The following is a 17,968-nucleotide window of genomic DNA, read 5'->3' as shown; positions in this document are numbered from 1 at the left end:
ATGCAGGTTCATCTTCAGCTGAAGCCATCGTTCAGCCAACAGTTCAAGAGGCATTCCAGCATCAGGCTTCATATGGACCTTCATCTCATCGGGCCAAGGAAATCAATCATGCCATAGCATACTGTATTGCTAAAGACATGATCCCCATTTACACAGTAGCAAAACCAGAATTTCTGAAACTGATGAAGACAACAGTTCCACTTTACAAAGTTCCCTCACAGAAGTTTTTCTCTAAGACAGAATTACCCAAAATGTATAACAGTCTAAAAGAGGATGTTGGCAAGCGTATAGCCCAGGGAAAATGGTATGCAGCAACTACTGACCTATGGACCAGCAGTGGAGGAAGTGGTCATCCATACATCAGCTTCATTTTTGCACTTTAATCTCGAGGACTAAAATATGCCAGGCAGCCCAGAAGAGATACCAGGAATTGGTTGAAAATGTTTATTGTTGATTCTTTGAAAATAGTTTTTTGCTCTTAAATCTATTTAAAAACATATAACAAATGTTGTTCTTTTGCAGTTTGCACATTCACTTTGATATAATTGCTCAAGTTTACTTTTATTTTGTGTATTGTTTTATTTATATTTATTTGTATTTAAATGTTTGAAGTACTTTTAGTTAATTAAAAAGTTATTAAAGTTACTAAGTTGACGAAACTGAAGTTTTTTGTGTTTTTTTACCTGTTTCTCTTGTAAAATTACAATATCGTGATAATACCGTATACCGTGATAAAAGCTCAATCAATTAATCGCAGCATGAAAATGTGATACCGGCACATGCCTAGTAGGGTGGTGGTGTAAACAAATTGCCAACACACATTAATGTTCAAACAACATGTAAAAGTTAGTTTTGCATCCGATGACCCCTTTAAAAAGTATATAAATTGTATTTTTGAAAAAAAAAAAAATCTTTTCACTAGAAACTCTTCAGCTGGGATCGTTTACAACCACATTCGGGATCGTCTGAAGCTGCATGTAAACCGCATTTTGGAAGTTCAAACTTGGGGCACCATAGAAGTCCACTATATGGAGAAAAATCCTTAAAAGTTTCCCTAAAACAAAAACATAATTTCTTTACAACTGTAGAAAGAAAGACATGAACATCTTGGATGACAAGGGGGTGAGTACATTATCTGTAAATTTCTCCTTTAATTTGTTTTGAAACATGATTATCTAATTCAGGAACTCATTTTCCCTTATGTAATCTTTACAAATGTGTTCAGTTTTGTTTGTTCTAGCCTATTCATACCTTCCCAAATGTACATGTCATAAATACAATGTGCTTTGTTGTTGTAATATAATATAAAACACAAAAAGCCACAACATGCACTTTGCTAACAATGACTAAATGGAGAAACTCTGCAAAAGCCTCAGGACCTATATATGTCACAATAAAATCCATAATAGCTGATACAATGACTCTCATACAATGGAGAAAGACATTTTGGAATTTCTGAACTTGTGCATATAGAATCTGCTACAACCAAACGTCTATGAACAGTATACAGATACACATATTTAAGTATGGATAATGGCTAATGTTTCTAATGACAGATGATCAGTTTTGATCATTGTGCAATGAGTATAATCCTAACATACCCTCTAGTGGTACAGCAGTGCTACTATGAGTCTCAGTTATGATACATGGAACAAGTCACAACAAGAACATTTATTCAGTTGAAATGTACAAACACGTAACAAGTATTACTAGTCAGATTGGTTATTTATTTTGTTTACCTACAGTACCGTTCAAAAGTTTGGGTTCAGCACGTTTTTTAACGCTTACCATGGCTGCATTTGTTTTATTAAAAAAAGAGCAAAAAGTAATAATGTGATGTTTTATTAAAATTTAAAAAAAGTGTTTTCCATTTTTAAAATGTAATTTACTTCAGCTTCACATGATGCTTCAGAAATCAGTCTTATATGCCAATTTGCTGCTTAAAACATGTATGCTACTTAATATTTTTTAATTCCTTGCTGGATAGAAGTATTATTTTCGTAAACAAAACACTAAAAACGCACAAAATCTTCCACAAGTGCATCAGAAACTGTGAGTAAATCTAAATACTCCTCTACCCTTATTCGCTGTGGCTAGCAGGTTCAGCTGAAGTACATTTGAGGAGAGAGGCCTTGTGCTGTAACCTCTTCCTCACACCGTCCTATCGCTGTCTGCCTGCTCATCATCTGAAATCACTAACTATTCTCCTTGGCTGCGGATTGGAGGACGGGAGATTGGATTAGAGACAGAGGGTGAGAAAAAAAAAGAGTGAAGTTAGATGGGAGGGGGAAAGGCGAAGCTGCTCTAGTTCATTCATACAAAAAGGAAGGGGGGAAAAAACACCAGCCATCTTATTTCTGAGCCGCAACAGCAGCCGTAACCATGGCGACGTTGCTTGATGAGCTCATAGGCTCTGCAGTAGGACATCTCTAAAAGGTGAATAGTGGAGATGCCACTGAAAATGTGGAGAGGGGCTAAGGAGGATTACTATGCTTTTTGGGAGGCTTTTATATAATGGCTGATAATTATAAATAATGAAATTATTATTATTATTATTATTATTATTATTATTATTATTATTATATATTATGTATGCATGTATACATATACAGATATACACACACACACACACACACACAATATCTCGAAATGTTATTACAATATAAAATAATGGTTTAAAATATAATTTATTCCTGTGATGCACAGCTGAATTTTCATCAGCCATTACTCCAGTCTTAAGTGTCACATGATCCTTTAGAAATTATTCTAATATGCAGATTTATTATTACAATTATCTATGTTGGAAACAGTTGTGCTGCCAATTTTTTTTGGAACCTATGATTTTTTTTTTGATGAATAAAAAGTTAAAAACAACAGTATACAATTTAAGTCTTTACTATCACTTTTTATAAATTTAACACATCCTTGTTAGAAAGAACACAAATTTACTGACCCTAAACTTTTGAACGGTAGTATATATTGTTACAGAAGATTTCTATTTTAAATAAATGTTTTTTCTTTTTCTTTTTTTTTCTTTTTTTTTTACTTTTTATTCATCAAAGAATCCTGAAAAAACGTATCACAGGTTCCAAAATATATTAAGCTAAAATGTTTTCAACATTGATAATAAATCATATTACACTGATTTCTGAAGGATAATTTCACACTGAATACTGGCGTAATGATGCTGAAAATTCAGCTTTGATCACAGTATTAAATTAGATAATGTATTTTAATGTATATTAAAATTAAAAATGTTATTTTACATTGTAATAATATTTCACAAGACTTTCACAAGACACTACCAGAAGGATGGATGTAGGTGAAAATTATACTCCATGCCTCTAGATGGCAGCAATGCATCAGATTTGAAAAGTTTTGCTTTATTGTTCTTGGTCAATAAATAAGCCTTGTATGAACAACAGAGTTAGAGTGTACATATGAATTCACATAGAGAACTTCATATGGGATTATGTTTTTGTTTTTTAGTTTTTTTAGACCACAATCACTAAATAAAATGGTTCTAAACAGTCCCTGAACAACTTTTCCTTGGCTTGTCACAATAGCAGAACTATTTTCAGTGCCAAACAGAAACCTTGTTATGAGGTTCTATAAAGAAATGCTATATCGGACCTTAATGATGTTATAAATGTCCTTTATAGTAATAGTTTATTTTCATTATTTCATTATTATCATATTAGTATTATTTATATAAATATAATGTATTGCTTAATAATATTGTTTTTTAACCCTGAAAATGAGCCTGAGAAAGTTTTTACCTTTAAGGGTTTGAGAACCAGACAGAAAAAAAGTACAAATAATGTTAGATAATATTTTACTTGTAGTTATTTGCATCTCAGTGCGCAAATATTCAAGTAGTAGTCATAAAAAAGGGGAAGTGTTTTTATTTTGAATTTTTATAACAGAGAGTGCAACTATTTTCAAATATTTTGAATTTCTCATATTTTATATTTTCAGGCATATTTTATATTTTCAGACTATTTTCTAGCTACAAAAGAGGTTGTCTGTTTTTACATGTTTTTTAATCTTTAGCAAATTTAATGGAATTGAATTAAAAAGTATTTCCTAGACTTTGATGCAACAAAAGGTTTAAGATCACAAACTTTAGTAAGTAGTCGAACAGTTTGTTTGCTTTTAAAACCAAAAATAAAAATAAAAATTAAGCCAAAAAATGTAATTTATTTAATGAAGCTTGTCTCTTCATTATGATTTCAGGACAAAACCACATGGTTTTAGAATAGAAATTACCAAAAAAAAAAAAAAAACAGTGTTATGTCATTGACAATTATATAGAAAACCTATCCAATCTAAAAATATATGCACTAAAATGTGATCAAGAAATTACTGCCATTGTCTATGAAGCAATAGTAAGATTCAAAAAATATATATTTTTGTACACAACTCCATTGAAGCCTTAAGACTTTCCAATAATCAAAAGAACAAACTGACAGAAGAGTTGCAGACTATTGTCTTTATCACAGTAATTTTCCCCTTTCAAAGAACTCTATAAATGTCAGAATAACATTTCAAGTGGGAACATGCCAGGTTGTAGGATCTCCGCAGCCTGTCCTTCATACAGAAGTACAGGTTTGACAATGGCACGGCTGTTAAATGCCTTTTTACTTGTGAACCTAAATTCATTCAAAAGCAAGAAGGTAGCATTCAAAAGAAAGACATTTAAATTATGAATGGGCTAAAAAAAAAAGACTATCAAAGCACTAGCACATGTATTATGTGTTGGCGGGAACTTTGGAGAATGACTGTGCACCTACAGTAAAGCCAAACAGAGCAAATAAACGAATTGAGATAGACTCATTAAGGAATCTCACAGAGTCTCCTGCGAGTCTACATACACAGAAGATTGATAAGTGCATGCAAGAATGGCAGTTGGTGAAACAACAATAAGCAGGATTATACCAAGGTGACACATGAGTGAAGCAGGAGAGGCAGAAGGTGAAGAGTGCAGGTTAGGCTCCAGGCTAAAGGAGAGGGCTGCTCCGCAACAGATCACAGAGATCACTCACAGATCTCCTTACAGGCCAAAGATCAAAGCCACAGCTGGGCTTTCAACTGGATAATTAATCAAAGTATATTTGCAAAAAAGTGGAAGCTCAGATATGGACTGACAGACTAAAATATATAGTTAATGAGGGAAAACAGAACTTTAAACTTTAAAACTTAATTCTGACTTTTTTTCTCCCAATTGTGAGTTTACATCATTTTTTTCTAAATTGAGATAGAAACTCACAATTCTGACCTTTTTTTTACAATTCAGACTCTTTTTCTTACAATTGCGAGTTTACATCTGTTTTTAATTAAGATATAAACTCACAATTCTGACCTTTTTTCTTACAATTTAGACTCTTTTTCTTTCAATAGAGAGTTTACATATGTTTTTAATTGAGATATAAACTCACAATTATGACCTTTTTTCTCACAATTCAGACTCTTTTTCTTGCAACTGTGAGTTTGTCATTTATTTTTTCAAAATTGAGATATAAACTCACAATTCTGACCTTTTTTCTCACAATTCAGACTCTTTTTCTTGCAACTGTGAGTTTATGTCATTTATTTTTTCAAAATTGAGATATAAACTCACAATTCTGACCTTTTTTCTCACAATTCAGACTCTTTTTCTTGCAATTGCAAGTTTAAATCTTTTTTTTTCAAAATTGAGATATAAACTCACAATTATGACCTTTTTTCTCACAATTCAGACTTTTTCTTGCAATTGCGAGTTTAAATCTTTTTTTTTTCAAAACTGAGATATAAACTCACAATTCTGACCTTTTTTCTTACAATTCAGACTCTTTTTCTTGCAATTGCGAGTTTAAATCTTTTTTTTTTTCAAAACTGAGATATAAACTCACAATTCTGACCTTTTTTTCTCACAATTCAGACTCTTTTTCTTGAAACTGTGAGTTTATGTCATTTATTTTTTCAAAATTGAGATATAAACTCACAATTCTGACCTTTTTTCTTACAGTTCAGACTCTTTTTCTTACAATTGCGAGTTTACATCTGTTTTTAATTGAGATATAAACTCACAATTCTGACCTTTTTTCTCACAATTCAGACTCTTTTTCTTGCAATTGCAAGTTTAAATATTTTTTTTCAAAATTGAGATATAAACTCACAATTCTGACCTTTTTTCTCACAATTCAGACTCTTTTTCTTGCAATTGCAAGTTTAAATATTTTTTTTCAAAATTGAGATATAAACACACAATTCTGACCTTTTTCTCACAATTCAGATTCTTTTTCTAGCAATTGCGAGTTTAAATCTTTTTTTTTTTCAAAATTGAGATATAAACTCACAATTCGGACCTTTTTTCTCACAATTCAGACTCTTTTTCTTACAATTGCGAGTTTACATCTGTTTTTTATTGAGATATAAACTCACAATTCTGACCTTTTTTCTCACAATTCAGACTCTTTTTCTTGCAATTGTGAGTTTACATCTTTTTAAAAGAGATATAAACTCACAATTCAGACTCTTTTTCTTGCAACTGTGAGTTTACGTAATTTATTTTTTCAAAATTGAGATATAAACTCACAATTCTGACCTTTTTTCTTACAACCCAGACTCTTTTTCTTACAATTGCGAGTTTACATCTGTTTTTAATTGAGATATAAACTCACAATTCTGACCTTTTTTCTTACAATTCAGACTCTTTTTTCTTACACTTGCGAGTTTACATCTGTTTTTAATTGAGATATAAACTCACAATTCTGACCTTTTTTCTCACAATTCAGACTCTTTTTCTTGCAATTGCGAGTTTACATCTGTTTTTAATTGAGATATAAACTCACAATTCTGACCTTTTTTCTCACAATTCAGACTCTTTTTCTTGCAACTGTGAGTTTATGTCATTTATTTTTTCAAAATTGAGATATAAACTCACAATTCTGACCTTTTTTCTCACAATTCAGACTCTTTTTCTTGCAATTGCAAGTTTAAATCTTTTTTTTTCAAAATTGAGATATAAACTCACAATTATGACCTTTTTTCTCACAATTCAGACTTTTTCTTGCAATTGCGAGTTTAAATCTTTTTTTTTTCAAAACTGAGATATAAACTCACAATTCTGACCTTTTTTCTTACAATTCAGACTCTTTTTCTTGCAATTGCGAGTTTAAATCTTTTTTTTTTTCAAAACTGAGATATAAACTCACAATTCTGACCTTTTTTTCTCACAATTCAGACTCTTTTTCTTGAAACTGTGAGTTTATGTCATTTATTTTTTCAAAATTGAGATATAAACTCACAATTCTGACCTTTTTTCTTACAGTTCAGACTCTTTTTCTTACAATTGCGAGTTTACATCTGTTTTTAATTGAGATATAAACTCACAATTCTGACCTTTTTTCTCACAATTCAGACTCTTTTTCTTGCAATTGCAAGTTTAAATATTTTTTTTCAAAATTGAGATATAAACTCACAATTCTGACCTTTTTTCTCACAATTCAGACTCTTTTTCTTGCAATTGCAAGTTTAAATATTTTTTTTCAAAATTGAGATATAAACACACAATTCTGACCTTTTTCTCACAATTCAGATTCTTTTTCTAGCAATTGCGAGTTTAAATCTTTTTTTTTTTCAAAATTGAGATATAAACTCACAATTCGGACCTTTTTTCTCACAATTCAGACTCTTTTTCTTACAATTGCGAGTTTACATCTGTTTTTTATTGAGATATAAACTCACAATTCTGACCTTTTTTCTCACAATTCAGACTCTTTTTCTTGCAATTGTGAGTTTACATCTTTTTAAAAGAGATATAAACTCACAATTCAGACTCTTTTTCTTGCAACTGTGAGTTTACGTAATTTATTTTTTCAAAATTGAGATATAAACTCACAATTCTGACCTTTTTTCTTACAACCCAGACTCTTTTTCTTACAATTGCGAGTTTACATCTGTTTTTAATTGAGATATAAACTCACAATTCTGACCTTTTTTCTTACAATTCAGACTCTTTTTTCTTACACTTGCGAGTTTACATCTGTTTTTAATTGAGATATAAACTCACAATTCTGACCTTTTTTCTCACAATTCAGACTCTTTTTCTTGCAATTGCGAGTTTACATCTGTTTTTAATTGAGATATAAACTCACAATTCTGACCTTTTTTCTCACAATTCAGACTCTTTTTCTTGCAATTGCAAGTTTAAATCTTTTTTTTTCAAAATTGAGATATAAACTCACAATTCTGACCTTTTTTCTCACAATTCAGATTCTTTTTCTAGCAATTGCGAGTTTAAATCTTTTTTTTTTTTTCAAAATTGAGATATAAACTCACAATTCTGACCTTTTTTCTCACAATTCAGACTCTTTTTCTTGCAATTGCAAGTTTAAATCTTTTTTTTTCAAAATTGAGATATAAACTCACAATTCTGACCTTTTTTCTCACAATTCAGACTCTTTTTCTTGCAATTGCGAATTTAAATCTTTTTTTCAAAATTGAGATATAAACTCACAATTCGGACCTTTTTTCTCACAATTCAGATTCTTTTTCTAGCAATTGCGAGTTTAAATCTTTTTTTTTTTTTCAAAATTGAGATATAAACTCACAATTCTGACCTTTTTTCTCACAATTCAGATTCTTTTTCTTACAATTGCGAGTTTACATCTGTTTTTGATTGAGATATAAACTCACAATTCTGACCTTTTTTCTTACAATTCAGACTCTTTTTCTTACAATTGCGAGTTTACATCTGTTTTTAATTGAGATATAAACTCACAATTCTGACCTTTTTTCTCACAATTCAGACTCTTTTTCTTGCAATTGTGAGTTTACATCTTTTTAAAAGAGATATAAACTCACAATTCAGACTCTTTTTCTTGCAACTGTGAGTTTACGTAATTTATTTTTTCAAAATTGAGATATAAACTCACAATTCTGACCTTTTTTCTTACAACCCAGACTCTTTTTCTTACAATTGCGAGTTTACATCTGTTTTTAATTGAGATATAAACTCACAATTCTGACCTTTTTTCTTACAATTCAGACTCTTTTTTCTTACAATTGCGAGTTTACATGTTTTTAATTGAGATATAAACTCACAATTCTGACCTTTTTTCTCACAATTCAGACTCTTTTTTCTTACAATTGCGAGTTTACATGTTTTTAATTGAGATATAAACTCACAATTCTGACCTTTTTTCTTACAATTCAGACTCTTTTTCTTACAATTGCGAGTTTACATCTGTTTTTAATTGAGATATAAACTCACAATTCTGACCTTTTTTCTCACAATTCAGACTCTTTTTCTTACAATTGCGAGTTTACATCTGTTTTTAATTGAGATATAAACTCACAATTCTGACCTTTTTTCTTACAATTCAGACTCTTTTTCTTACAATTGCGAGTTTACATCTGTTTTTAATTGAGATATAAACTCACAATTCTGACCTTTTTTCTCACAATTCAGACTCTTTTTCTTGCAACTGAGAGTTTACGTGATTTATTTTTTCAAAATTGAGATATAAACTCACAATTCTGACCTTTTTTCTTACAATTCAGACTCTTTTTCTTGCAATTGTGAGTTTACATAATTTTTTTTTCTAAATTGAGATATGAACTCACAATTCTGACCTTTTTTCTTTCAATTCATACTCTTATTCTTGCAATTGCGATTTACATCATTTTTTTTTTTTTCAAAATTGAGATAGAAACTCACAATTCCGAGAAATAAAGTGTCACTTCTGAGAAATGAAGCTAGGATGGTGAGAAATAAACTCACAATTCTGACCTTTTTCACGCAATTCTTATGGTGCGTTCACAACGAACGCGAATGAAGCGGCAAGCGCGAGTGATTTACATGTTATGTCAATGCAAAGACGCGAATAGCCATCCTGCGGTGCGAAACGCGTGAATGAGGCAGCGCGAAACGCGCGAATAGTGCGAATGAAGCGGCGCGCATTGAGCGTTTCAAGCGATTGGCGCGCGAGTTCAAAAATCTGAACTTTGGCGAAAATCCACGCCGCGTTAACCAATCAGGAGCTTGCTCTAGTAGTGACCGAGGCAGAAATCCGAAACAACAATGGAGGACAAAATCACCATTGCTGTCTGTGGTTACTCGGAGCTGTACGATACATCTTTGGACTTTTGTAGAAACAGGAATAAAAAGGATCTTGGTAGGAAGAAAGTGAGTGAAGAGGTCGGACAATCTGGTAAATTTTAAAAAACGCTCTTTACTCAATTTGACCTACATATACATACATATTGAGACTACAAGCAAGCTAAAGCTGGCAAATTGAGCTCATTCACCTATTTTACAACTACTTTCCCGCTGACGAGTGGCAGAAGCCCCTCCCATGACGCGAATTCGCATCTGTTGTGAAGAAAATGTCACGCGCGAATGACGCGAATTTTACCGCGCGAATGGCGCAAGTAAACTAAAATGTTCAAGCGTTCAACTACGCGCGAATAGCGCGTTTTTTCCGCGCAAGTCGCGTCCGGTGTGAACGCACCATTAAACTCACAATTCTAAGAAAATATTTGTCTTTTTTCCTCTCAAAATTAGGACTTTCCAACTCGCAATTGTGAGTTTATTTCTCACAATTTTGACGAAAAAAAATCTGAATTGTTTAAAAAAAAATGCATTCCTCTCTCTGTCAGCGGCAGTGTGAACACAGATTTGAATGTTCCGGTATGACTTCATCAAAGATTTAATATTCGAACAGATGAGTCATTGTCATTTAGAACTAAGACTGAAAATTATGTTTGGAATCAAAATCGCAATCTTTCAACACTTAATTGTGCAGCTCAAATGAAAACCTCCTGTTTTAGACACTTGAAACCATGGAATGAATTAAAGGATTAGTTCACTTTCAGAATGAAAATTCCCTGATAATTTACTCACCCCTATGTCATCCAACATGTTCATGTCTTTCTTTCTTCAGTCAAAAAGAAATTAAGGTTTTTGAGGAAAACATTCCAGGATTTTTCTCCACATAGTGAACATCGAAGAATCTAACCATGCACAACCTTTCCAACCTTTTTTTTTTTTTTTAGAAAATGACCAATCATTTAGCTAGAGCCTTATTCCTCGGCTGGAATTGTGTACAGCCCTTTGAAGCTGCACTGAATCTGCATTTTGGACTTTCAACTCGCTGATCCCCATTGAAGTCCACTATATGGAGAAAAATCCTGGAATGTTTTCCTTAAAAACCTTAATTTATTTTCGACTGAAAAAAGGAAGAACTGAACATCTTGGATCACATAGGGGTGAGTAAATTACCAGGAATTTTTTATTCTGGAAGTAAACTAATCCTTTAAGCATGGCTTTAGCTTTTGTGTGAAGCTGCATCCACTGCACAATAGTCAAGTTAAGTCCGAGAGAATAAATAGCACAACATAAACAAAAGATTTCTGACTGAGTGCACCTTTAATTTAAAAATTAGTTAGTCAATACTGAGCAATAGCACAGTTGTACATGCGTCAGGTTTTGTGGGTGTTTTTTTTTTTTTAAATCCCAGACAGGAGTGGTAGATTTACAATGAGGTGTTGAAAGTGAACCTGCACAGGCATCAGCGTCCCATACACCACATCAGCCAAGTATGCAGTAGTTACACCACAATTCAACATGACTTACTGCTGACCTCTCTCACACAGACATGCACAAAATGATTTACTCTCTGTGGATGATCAGGTGTTATCAACGCACCTGATGACACATCTAACAAACGTTAACCCCTCAAGCAAACTGGGGAACAAGGAGCAAGTGGAGGCACACAGAAGGTCAATTAATTTCACTATACAGCGCTTATTTAAGACACTACTCATTAAATTGTAATAGATTCTTTAAAAGCACCAAACAGATGGTTAAAACTGCAGTAAAATAATTACAGACATTGTTAAAAATGTGCAGAGTGTGCGAGAATGTGCAGAGCTGTAGATGCTACACACAACCAGCAACATTTGACTCCTCATATTTTTAGTTTGTCTGGTGTCCAACTTATACTGTAAAAAGTGATGACCTGCAATTGTTACTCTAAAGATGGATTTCTACCTGATTTGACCAGTAAAATTTAGTTTGTTTGTCTAAATTAAAGGGATAGTTTGGTCATTCTGTCATGAACGTGCATCGAAGACTGACACAGAACAGAAGAAATTGTTGAATGAAGTCAATATGTTTGTATTCTTTCTTTGCACATAAAAAGTATTCTCGTAGCTTTATACATTTAAGGTTGAACCACTGATTTAACATGGACTATTTGATTGATTTCCTTACTACCTTTCAGGGCCTTAAACGTGTCAGTTGCATTGCCGTCTATGCAGGGTCACAAAGCCCTCAGATTTTATAAAAAATATCTTAATTTGTGTTCCAAAAATGAACGAAGGTCTTACTTAATTTTCATGTTTGAGTGAACTATCCCTTTAATGTGTTTAGGCTGATACAACAATATAAAATAATACATTCAAGTATTAGAATAAAAATAGTATTTCCCACTATTTATATGCAACATTTTGCAGCTACATAAACATACGTAAAGAGTAACATGTATTTATGTAAAATAATTATGATTCCTTTATATTTCATAAATATATTTTCCTACTTACATAGATATATTTTAGATCCCGTAGCCCTAGCCACACAGCTAAATGTAACCACTTTTAATCAACATAAACAATGAAACAGGAAGAAATATGTAAAATAACAATATATTTACACTTTAAATATTTTTCACAAATTCACCTCCTATCTCTAAACCTAAATGTTTAAATCTGATTATTTCTTTAAGAATATAAGAAAAATGTACAAAATGTAACAAATAAGTGTAATCACAATAATTTATTCCAAAAATAGCAAAAAGCACTATGAAATGTAGTGTAAAAGTACCAAAGTACTATATTTAAAGTACTCTCTGGCAGTGTACAATAGTTTTTTTTTGTTAGGTATAGAGACTTTTTTTATATCACCAGAAACACATTTAGGATGGAAATGAATATTATTAAATAAAGATTTGGTTCTGTTCCTCAAACAATAATCGCATGGATTTTAAAGATTTGTCATTACAGATTACAGAAATGTTTAAAGTGAAGAATTGTTTAAAATTATGTAATCCTTTGAAGTGAGCCGGCACCAGACGTCACACAAAACAAAATCAAATGTTAAAATTTCAATTTAAGTAAACAAGCCAACTGTGTTAATCAAACTGAAAAGATTAGTAAGGATTCGTAAACATTTCTACGTCTGTAAGGTTGTTCATATACAGTCAAACCAAACTTCATCCAGACACATTCAACATTTCTCACATTATCACAGTTTATTCACTATAGTTTAGAAAATGGTAATAAAATATGAGAAGAACTTGAATAGGATAGGAGTTAAACTGTGTCAGAACAAATTCATCTTGATAATGTCAGATAACTTTGATAGAAAGACAATCAACCAAAAATTCAGTCAACATGGCAATATTTACACAACTATCAATGCTTTGTTGACCAATTACCAAGCAATGCTTAATTTTGTTCAGTCTGTGGTGTAAAAAGGTCACATTAGCAATTAAAGAAAAAAACACATGGTCAGGTCAAAGTGTATGAATAATTTTTGGTCCCAAATTTTTATCAGTTTTACTTGTAGTCCACTGTATGTAGAATTTTTGGGTATAATATGTCACAGTTTAGTTTATTTTGCTATCCTCACTTACATAAATGAACTATAATGTCCTGCACCCACTAGTAAAAAACATATCAAAAGTTATATCTGGTGTCTGAATTATTTTTTGGTTTGACTGTATATGTTTTAGATGCTGTCAGTATTGTACTTTTTTCCTGTGTAAACGTATACAGTTGACGTACATTTGTGTCAAATATGTACATAATGAAGACTTGGTTTCTTAAGATATGTGACCCTGGACCACAAAACCAGTCAAAATTGAGATTTATACATAATCTGAAAACTGAATAAATAAGCTTTCCATTGACATATGATTTGTTATGATAAGACAATATTTTAAAATCTGGAGTCTGAGGGTGCAAACTAATCAAAATACTTAGAAAATCACTTTTAAAGTTGTCCAAAGTTCTTTGCAACGCATATTACTAATCAAAAATTAGGTTTTGATATATTTACAGTAGCAAATTTACAAAATATCTTCATGGAACATATTTACTTAATATCCTAATGATTTTTGGCATAAAAGAATAAAATCGATAATTTTGACCCATACAATGTATTTTTGGCTATTGCTGCAAATATACCCGTGCTACTCATGACATAAATCAACATAAATCTATAAAACCATGACACTTGTGGTCCAACTGTCAAAAATCTTTTATCTGAAAAGGAAAGTTGACTATGACTGAGCCAGGCTGTCCACACATCCCTACATGCTGATTTGCTGATCCATTGGCTATTTCCCTTCATTCTCTTTTGCACTCCTCCCTTTCCTCCTATTGAAGACAAGGCTTCTAGGGCTTGCCACAGAGTTCCCTTTCCTGTCCCCCAGCCTTCCTTCCCATCTGCACCAAAGCGGACCTGCCACCACAGTCCATGTGTATACACCACCTCCAGGGACATTGTACTATGACGGTCCTTGTACATTTCCGCCCCGTGACAAGCTGATCTATCGACAGACATCCACATTCCAATAACAGAGTCCTGGCAGATGCTTAACATGAGACATGTTTAAAAAGGGATTCTGCCTTTCAGCAAAATGATTACTTTTCTGCAGACGCCTTGAGGAATCTCCTTAAGAGTGTGGTTACCAATAAGGCTCTGAGTGGTTAGTGTTTAGTGAAATCTAAAACTTCACAGTCTCTGGGCGACCTCCAAGTAATACAAAGACATGAGAGGTAGCCATCCCAATATACTCAAAGTATAAATCTTCAGTCCAATTCATCCTGACATCTAGAAGAAATTATGGGGCTTTGAGTTACACGTCTTGAGTTTCTAATAATTTAGAAGAAATAACTGTAGGTTGTGTTTTTTACACTTTGTAAAAACTGTCCATATTTTAAGTTGGAAAAAAACTTTTTTGCTAATTGTAAAAAAAAAAGGTAACACAGAACAACAAAAAGCAGTATTTCTTTTACTATATTTCTTATATCTTATGTAGCATTTTGACTGCATCTAAATATGTTCCAGCTTTGAATGTAAAAACACCCAGGCTGTTTACTTCAAAAGCTTTGAGTCAAACTCCATGTCTGCAATTAAGTTTTACCAGACAGTCTTCAAAGATTCGAGAAAAGGTTTCTTAGGTGAGTTAATGTCACCCTTCGCAGAATAATCACTGAGCACAAACAACCTCCCCACCACTCACATAAACAGGTATGAACTCTACTTGACACTACTTGTTTGTCATGCTTATGATAATCACACACCTTAGGGGCCTGTGCGATGTCAAGACATTTTTAGCACTAATGGAAACTTTTTTAAACTGTCTAGATGGCAATGTCTGATGGCAGGGGTGATGTCTGGGTTATTCATCTGAAGAAACACATTATAACTTTTGAGTCATTTCTGTTTTACTGCATAGAAGGAAGGAAGAAAAAATTCAAGGACAGAATATCTAGAACTGCTTTCTTGAGATGGAGAAAGTATAGTATCAGCAAGTAAGAATTTTTAATATACGGAGTTGTAAAAAGGGAATTTTTTACAGATGAACTCAAAAGTTTACATACACCTTGCAGAATCTTGCTAAAATAAGAGGGATCATACAAAATGCATGTTCTTTTTTATTTAGTACTGACCTGAATAAGATATTTCACATAAAAGACATTTACATAAAGTCCTCAAAAGAAAATAACCGTTGAATTTATAAAAATGATACTGTTCAAAAGTTTACATACTGTGTTTAGTGATAGTTGTTCATGAGTCCCTTGTTTGCCCTAAACAGTTAAACTGCCCGCTGTTGTTCAGAAAAATCTTTCAGGTCCAACAAATTCTTTGGTTTTTCAGTATTTTATGTATTTGAACTCTTTCCAAAAATGACTGTATGGTTTTGAGATCCATCCAGGACAACTGAGGGACTCATATGCAACTATTACAGAGAGTTCAAATCCCAACTGATGCTTCAGAAAGGACCACAATGAATTAAGAGCAAGGCGTGTAAACCTTTAAACAGAATGAAGATGTGTATATTTTTCTTATTTTGCCTAAACATCTTTTTTTTTACTTAGTACTGCCCTTTAGAAGCTACAGAAGATCTTTACATGTTTCAGAAGACAAATAAAGTTAAATTAACCCTGATCTTCAAATTCAAAAAGTTTTAAGCCTCCAGCTCTTACTGCATCATGTTTTCTTCTGGAGCATCAGTGAGCATTTGAACCTTCTGTAATAGTTGCATATGAGTTTATCAGTTGTCCTCAGTGTGAAAAGATGGATCTCAAAATGATACAGTCATTGTTGGAAAAGGTTCAAATACACAAAAATGCTGAAAAACCAAAGAATCTGTGGGACCTGAAGGACTTTTCTGAAGAACAGCAGGCAGTTTAACGGTTCAGGACAAACAAGGGACTCATGAACAATTATAATTAAACAAACAAAAAAAAAAACAGCTGTGGATCATTCAGGTAGCAACACAGTATTAAGAATCAAGTGTATGTAAACTTTTGAACAGGGTAATTTTTATGAACTCAACTATTTCTCTTGTGGATTATGTCTTTTATGTGAAATATCTTATTCAGGTCAGTACTAAATAAAAATAACATACATTTTGTATGATCCCTCTTATTTTGGTCAAATAATTAACATTTTGCAGATTCTGCAAGGTGTATGTGTATGTAACTAATGTTAACTAATGAACCTTATCGTTAAGTGTTACCAAATTATTTGCTATAATAACAGCATGTGTTTGCATACATGAGCTGATGCTAATGCTGTTAATGATGTACTATATTAATAGTTTATTTGGTATATAATTGATAAAATTCTAATAAAGCAAAAAAAAAATTTAACAACAAATAAAACAATAATTTATGGACTTTGTCAGATAATGAAATATATCTGTACCTGCAGACTACAAACTAAAAAATAACCAGAGACTGAATGTTTCCTTTAAATAATACAACAGTCCAAAATCACTGCAGTCAAAATGAAGAATCAATCATTTTAAGAGTTGGAATGTAGATCGGCCCATTTAAGGCAAAAAGTCTAAACTCAAATCTGCAAATACTAGACATATCACCACATTCCAAAACAAATCATTCAGTACCAGGTAGTGGAATGAGAAGAATTTCCTCTGAGCTGATAGTGCAGTTATATGTACCGGGGCGGTTTGTTTTATGTTTGCATTATGTGTGATTGGAGGCCCATTTCTTCATAGTCTCACCCTTGAAAATATCCTTTGTTTACACTGCCTTGAACATGTACGAAAAGTCAAGACAACTACGGGTGAAATATAAAATGTGAAAATACAAACTGCTACACCATGAAAAAAAAGACCATTTTATTTTCCTTTTTTTTTATATTTATTGATATATAGACATTTTTAACATTATGTTAAAGTTTATTATATTATAAAGATTATTATAAAACAATTCTATGTTTATGGGCAGTTAAAAAATCTGAACTTTCCACAGAAATAAAGAACATCTCTGTGTACTTCATTTCTGTATGATGTATAATTTAGTGGAATGTTTTAACTTTAAACCTGTTTCTTCTTCAAGCAGACGTCAAGATTTATGGGAAAGAATGGGTGAACCCTTCAGAATGAATGGCTTGAAAGTAATAGCAACAGTGATCTTGTTCATGTTGTTTTTACAAAATCCTTATTAAATGTGTTTCTACATGATACAGGAAACGCATTGGATTTAATGTATCTTGAGCCCTTGACCTCATACTCAAAAGCAACAATTAAGGACTTTGTGAAGTTTATAGTTGCCTAATAAATCTCACTGCAAATTCCTGTCGTCACATTTATTTGATCGAAGTTTACATGAAAATTATTGTAGAATACATAATCAATGTATCAACTAGTTTTAGCAACCTGGTAGC

At 32.2% G+C, this 17,968-nt stretch overlaps 1 protein-coding gene across 1 annotated transcript in view; it reads right to left on the bottom strand.

The window, feature by feature from the left end:
* The window catches only part of stox2a (storkhead box 2a), a 66,369-nt gene that overhangs the window by 46,291 nt on the left and 2,110 nt on the right, over window positions 1–17,968 (bottom strand). The window lies entirely within an intron of this gene.

Source organism: Garra rufa, chromosome 6, assembly GCF_049309525.1.
Source record: "Garra rufa chromosome 6, GarRuf1.0, whole genome shotgun sequence".
In the NCBI taxonomy this organism is placed as follows: Eukaryota; Metazoa; Chordata; class Actinopteri; order Cypriniformes; family Cyprinidae; genus Garra; species Garra rufa.
The sequence above is the reverse complement of the archived record's forward strand: the minus strand, read 5'-3'. Positions and strand labels throughout refer to the sequence as shown.